General features: G+C 38.9%; 1 non-coding gene across 1 annotated transcript; it reads left to right on the forward strand.

Moving 5' to 3' along the window:
- Positions 1–6,361: 6,361 nt before the first annotated feature.
- Positions 6,362–6,465, forward strand: LOC148544093 (small nucleolar RNA R71). Its single transcript, XR_015901324.1, has one exon. It is a non-coding gene; the product is annotated as a small nucleolar RNA R71 (small nucleolar RNA).
- The last annotated feature ends 597 nt before the right edge of the window (positions 6,466–7,062 follow it).

Genomic DNA, 7,062 nt, shown 5'->3' on the forward strand with positions numbered 1-7,062 from the left:
GTGAAAAATTGATTTTTCTAACTTAACATCTTTTTGAAATTTCTGATACAGGCGCGTACGCAGACATGCACGCGACACGGACCCTGGGCTTTACCCAGACATCTCGCATATGCGGGCATGTGTATGCATACGTGGAATGGGCCAAATGACAGGCTCGCATACGCGAGCAATGCTATGCAATGCGGGGATGTTTCCCTGCCCAAGGGCTCGCGTACGCGAACAAGGGGCGAGTACGCAAGATGGTCAGATTTCACATTTCTGCGTACGTAGACATGGCATGCATATGCGGAACTCCTGTTTTCTAAAAATGTTATTTTTAAGTTTCAAAACATTTCTTTAGCATTCCAAACCTCTGTAACTGCTATTTGAGTTTCCCTAGCTTGTGTTTAAGCCTTTGTGATGAGCGATAGTGTATTGGTAAAATAAAAGCGGTAGTTTCTGTTTTATAGTTAGAGCCGAAGACTTAGAATTATAGAGTACCATGGGTAGATTAACCAGAGCAGGTCTGTGGGGTGTAGTGAATAAATTAAGGAGAACATATCGAAGTATAGAGAAGATAGGGTTGCATAAATATATTTTTAATATTATAAAACTGATTTTAAAAGGAATAATTTTTCATCTGAGCACTCTTTCTTGAAAGTGCGACCCCAGCAGATGGTGGAAGGTGAGGATCCCCTTCTTTGTTCCTCCTGGTATTGTAAAATCGCCTCCAACGAGATAGTGGGAGGTTAGGATCCCCTCCTTTATTCTTCTTGGACATATGAGAACGTACCTCCTGGGTAGACGCAAGAGTTGTGGTTTCTCCCCCACTTGTCCTAGGTTGGCTAGTATTGAGGCTCTCCGGGTAGATGCAAGGGTGTGGTTCGCCCCACTTGCTCTGGGTTATAATAATTTGAGCTTCCTGGGTAGTAGCAAAGATTGCGGTTTGCCCCACTTGGCACTTGCTCCAGGATGGAAATTATAAATTATTTGCATCTCATTCCTTTGACCTTGTGTCGTAAGTGTGGTCGGACACTTATACCTTTCCGAATGAGCTCTCCCCTATATATATATATATATATATATATATATATATATATATATATATATATATATATATATATATATATATATATATTGAATGATTATGATTTTTGAGATTGGGGATGCGCGCGCACGCAGGGACTGTCTAGGGTAAGCTATCAGACATGTCGGGTTTAGCTGGATAACCGATATATGAGACTCATCGGCCATAGGGCAGACATACATCATGTGCATTTATATGATTTATTTGAGTATGTATATATGGGTTTGCCTAATTGCTTATATATGTCTATAAGCTACATGACTTAAATGCTGTATCTATTTCTTTAATTGTATATTACTTGTATGCTTTATATATCTTTGTAACTGAGAGATTCTTCACGCTGTCGGAGGTGATGCTAAGGGTAGTTCCACCGGTGATGAGGAGGTTTGAGTTGACAAGAGGTGAAAAGTTATATTAGAAATAGAACCCCTTAGATAGAGTACCAAATTCCTAGTTTAGTATAATCTTTAAGTTAAAATCTAAGTGTGAAAGTTCTAGAAATAGCTTTAGCTTTCCTGGGACCTTATATATTATCTATGTGGGCATCTCTACCATGCTGAGAACCTCCGGTTCTCATTCCATACATGTTTTTCAGATGCAAGACGTGAAGTATCTTGCTGAGTGTGTTGGATGACTCTTTCAGAAGTGAAGATCTACTTTTGTGTATATATGTGTGTGTGTGTGTGTATGTATGTATGTATCTTCTCTACTGTTGTATAAAACTTGTCTTTATCCCTCCTAAAGGTTGACCTGGAGAATTAGGACTTGTATCTATCTTTTTGGGTTGTGTGTGTGTGTGTGTGTCTATATATATATATATATATATATATATATATATATATATATATATATATATATATATATATATATATATATATATATATACTTCGTAGGTCGAGTCTAGAACTTGATTATACTTAACAGTTGGAATTCTATATATATGTCTTTTGGTTTTCTTTATAAGCTTTCTGCCTTATCTTTTTCGTGAGCGTTGTATCTTCGGTTTTGTCTTGATCGTACCCTTTTCTTTCAAGGCTGCTAGCTATATTATCCTTGTTATATATGTATGTATTTTATTTTTAGAGGTCGTAGCGCTTTGCCACCTTTGATTTACGTCTTAGGCGTAAAGCTCTGTGTGATAGGGTGTACATATCCTCTCCTTGTCATTCTTGATGTAAATTTTATCCTTTCCCTCATGAGCAAAGTAATCCTTCAAGGCTTTCTTAGATGCATCTATAGTGTCATACATTTGTCCAACTTTAAACTTAACTTTTCCATAAGCACAATTGTAAATCCTGAAAAGTTTATAAATAATTAGCTAATAAATTAATTACTATTCAAATAAATTAAAAAATTAAATTTTATATTTTAGAAAAGTAGAAATATTAAAAATATGAATTTTGACACTAATTTTAAAAATTTTGGTCCAAAGTTGGGCCAACAGACTAAACCAGTTGAATCGGGCCCAAGACCTAATATATAAGCAACCAAAATAAGCTTTCTTCCCTTCCATTCAACACATTCACGCTGAAATAGGGGGCAAGGGAATAACACAATAACTAAAACCCTAAACCCTAAATCTTCTCTTGATCATATCTTTCAATTCGGAACTCCGATTGACGAGTTGTATGTTGCCACGCGTTTGTCTCGGAGTTCTCTTTAATTCTATCTGAACAAAGTGGTAAAAAAGTTTATATTTTGTGCCAAGTTTCTTTTTCCATTCTGAATTTGCGTTTTAGTTATGAGTATTGAGTGATTTTGATGATTTTGGTGGTTTAGGTGCAATCTAACATTGGATAATTGTTGGATTCTACTCCAATAATCAATGGGTAAGGTAACAAAACTCTAAACCCTTGTGGTTTGTCCAATTTGGTATGCCATAGTACTAATTGGAGAAGTGGAAGCTTGAGGAATGGAGAAATTTGAGGTGTTTTAGGCTTAGAGAGGAATTGACCAAGGTATAGTTTTGGTTTCTCAAAGTTAATATATAATGTCATGTGAAAATTTAGGCTAGTTGGCTATAGGATAAATTAAATTATATAGATTGAGGATTAGTGATTTTGTTGGAAATTATTAAATGAATTGGTTGGTTTGATAGAGTATATGTGGTGTATGTATATAGTGCGAAATGTTGATGAATGATATTGGATTTGGTGAGGTATCATGAAAGAAATTTTGGAATAGATTGAAGGAATTGTATGTTAATATGTTGTAGTATGAATGGAGAGTGTAAGAAATATGGTTTGGATAGGTTTGGTGCTGTTTTGGTTGTGGAACAAAAGATTTTTGTTTTGAGGTTTTCACCTTTTTGGTAAAAATCGACTTTTGACTAACTTCGACGAGTCATAACTTGACTTCCAAACCACCAAATTTTATGAAACTTGTTTATAATGAAAATTCGATCCATGGAGTTTATGACATTTGAGGAATGGACTAAAAATGATTATTAACGAAAAAGTTATGCGGGTTCGAAGTTTGGTACAAAAATCTTATTATTGAGCCTTAACAGCTTTTTGGGGAAAAGGGGGTGCATGCATACGCGACATGCCATGCGACGCGAGGATTACTCACTATTTTGTGATCTCGCGTACGTGGACATGTCATGCGTACGTGACTTTGTTAAAAATCATGGCATTGATGAGCTTTGGAGATGAATCTTTCCATCTCCCATGACTCGGAGGTGGAAGCTTTTGTCTTCCCTTTCCCTTTTCTAGAGGATTCTCCGGTCTTGGGTGCCATCAATGGTAATGGAGAAACAAAAAGCTTATGCTTTTACCACACCAAACTTAGAATATTGCTCGCCCTCGAGCAAGAGAAGAAAGAATAGATGAAGAAGAAGAAGAAAATATGGAGGAGAGGAGGGAGAGGTGTATTCGGCCAAGAAGGGGAAAAGAGGGTTGTGTTGTGTGAAAATGAGGAAGAATGAAGGGCTTTATATAGGGAGGGGAGGGGGTTAGTTTTGGCCATATAGGGTGGGTTTGGGTGGGAAATTGATTTTGAATTTTGAAGGTAGGTGGAGTTTATGAGGTAGGTTTATGGGGAAGAGAGGATGAACATTGAGAAGAGGGAAGAGAGTGATTGGTGGTAGGTGGGGATCCTGTGGGGTCCACAGATGCTGAGTTGATCCTGTGGGGTCCACAGATCCTGAGGTGTCAAGGATTTGCATCCCTGCACCAATTAGGCATGTAAAATGCCTTTGCATGCAATTCTGGCGTTGAACGCCAGCTTCATGCTTGTTTCTGGCGTTCAGCGCCAGCTTTCCTCAGTGTGCATTCCTGGCGTCTGAACGCTAGGATGCTGCTTGTTTTGGGCGTTCAATTCCAGATCCATGCTCTGTTCTGGCGTTGAACGCCAGCCAGATGCTCCTTACTGGCGTTTAAACGCCAGTAAGCCCTTCCTCCAGGGTGTGATTTTTCTTCTGCTGTTTTTGATTCTATTTTTGATTTTTCTATTTATTTTGTGACTCCATATGATCATGAACTTAATAAAACATGAAAGAACAATAAAATAAAAATAAAATTAGATAAATAAAAATTGGGTTGCCTCCCAACAAGTGCTTCTTTAATGTTAATAGCTTGACAGTGGGCTCTCATGGAGCCTCACAGATGTTCAGAGCATTGTTGAGACTTCCCAACACCAAACTTAGAGTTTGGATATGAGAGTTCAACACCAAACTTAGAGTTTGGTTGTGGCCTCCCAACACCAAACTTAGAGTTTGACTGTGGGGGCTCTGGTTGACTCTGTTTTGAGAGAAGCTTACTGTGCCTCTTTTCCATGTTTATAGAAGGATGTCCTTGAGTTTTAAACTCAAGGGAGTCCCCATTCAATTGAAGGACTAGTTCACCTCTGTTAACATCAATCACAGCTCTTGCTGTGGCTAGGAAGGGTCTTCCAAGGATGATGGATTCATCCTCATCCTTCCCAGTATCTAGGATTATGAAATCAGCAGGAATGTAAAGGCCTTCAACCTTTACTAATATGTCATCTACTTGTCCATAAGCCTGTTTTCTGGAATTGTCTGCCATCTCTAATGAGATTTTAGCAACTTGTACCTCAAAGATTCTCAGTTTCTCCATTACAGAGAGTGGCATGAGGTTTATCCCTGACCCAAGGTCGCATAGAGCCTTCTCAAAGGTCATGGTGCCTATGGTACAAGGTATTAGGAACTTTCCAGGATCCTGTTTCTTCTGAGGCAATCTCAGTTGATCCAATGCATTTAGTTCATTGGTGAACAGAGGAGGTTCATCTCCCCAAGTCTCACTACCAAATAAATTGGCATTCAGCTTCATGATTGCACCAAGGAACTTGGCAACTTGCTCTTCAGTAACATCCTCATTCTCTTCAGAAGAAGAATACTCATCAGAGCTCATGAAGGGTGTAAGGAGGTTTAATGGAATCTCTATGGTCTCTAGATGAGCCTCAGAGTCCTTTGGTTTCTCAAAGGGAAACTCCTTGTTGATCACTGGATGTCCCAGGAGGTCTTCCTCCTTGGGATTCACGTCCTCCCCTTCCTCCTTGGATTCGGCCATGATGGTTATATCAATGGCCTTGCACTCTTCTTTTGGATTTTCTTCTGTATTGCTTGGGAGAGCACTAGGAGGGGTTTCAGTGATCTTCTTACTCAGCTGGCCCACTTGTGCCTCCAAATTTCTAATGGAGGACCTTGTTTCATTCATGAAACTCAGAGTGGCCTTAGATAGATCAGAGACTAAGTTTGCTAAGTTAGATGGATTCTGCTCAGAATTCTCTGTTTGTTGCTAAGTGGATGATGGAAAAGGTTTACTACTGTTAAACCTGTTTCTTCCACCATTATTAAAGCCTTGTTGAGGCTTTTGTTGATCCTTCCATGAGAGATTTGGGTGATTTCTCCATGAGGGGTTATAGGTGTTTCCATATGGTTCACCCATGTAGTTCACCTCTGCAATTGCAGGGTTCTCAGGATCATAAGCTTCTTCTTCAGAAGATGCCTCTTGAGTACTGTTGGATGCAGCTTGCATTCCATTCAGACTCTGAGAAATCATATTGACTTTCTGAGTCAATATTTTATTCTGAGCCAATATGGCATTCAGAGTATCAATTTCAAGAACTCCCTTCTTCTGAGGCGTCCCATTACTCACAAGATTCCTCTCAGAAGTGTACATAAACTGGTTATTAGCAACCATGTCAATGAGTTCTTGAGCTTCTGCAGGCATTTTCTTTAGGTGAATGGATCCACCTGCAGAAGTATCCAATGACATCTTAGCTAATTCAGACAGACCATCATAGAATATATCCAAGATGGTCCATTCTGAAAGCATGTCAGAATGACACTTTTTGGTCAGTTGCTTGTATCTCTCCCAAGCTTCATAGAGGGATTCACCTTCTTTCTGTCTGAAGGTTTGAACATCCACTCTAAGCTTACTAAGCTTTTGAGGAGGAAATAACTTGGCTAAGAAAGCCGTGACCAGCTTATCCCAAGAGTTCAGGCTATCTTTAGGTTGAGAATCCAACCATATTTTAGCTCTGTCTCTTACAGCAAACGGGAAAAGCATGAGCCTGTAGACTTCAGGATCTACTCCATTAGTCTTAACAGTATCACAGATCTGCAAGAATTCAGTTAAGAACTGAAAAGAATCTTCATATGGAAGTCCATGAAACTTGCAGTTTTGCTGCATCAGAGAAACTAATTGAGGTTTCAGCTCAAAATTGTTTGCTCCAATGGTAGGGATGGAGATGCTTCTTCCATGTAAATTGGAATTAGGTGCAGTAAAGTCACCAAGCATCCTCCTTGCATTATTATTATTATTTTTGGCTACCATCTCCTCTTCCTGTTCGAAAATTTCTGTAAGGTTATCTCTGGGTTGTTGTATTTTAGCTTCTCTTAGTTTCCTCTTCAGAGTCCTTTCAGGTTCAGGGTCTGCTTCAACAAGAATGTTCTTGTCCTTGCTCCTGCTCATATGAAAAAGAAGGGAACAGAAAAATAATAATAATAGGGATCCTTTTTACCCAGGTATAGA

The sequence above is a fragment of the Arachis ipaensis genome, chromosome B9 (assembly GCF_059453495.1).
Source record: "Arachis ipaensis isolate K30076 ecotype BB chromosome B9, ASM5945349v1, whole genome shotgun sequence".
In the NCBI taxonomy this organism is placed as follows: domain Eukaryota; kingdom Viridiplantae; phylum Streptophyta; class Magnoliopsida; order Fabales; family Fabaceae; genus Arachis; species Arachis ipaensis.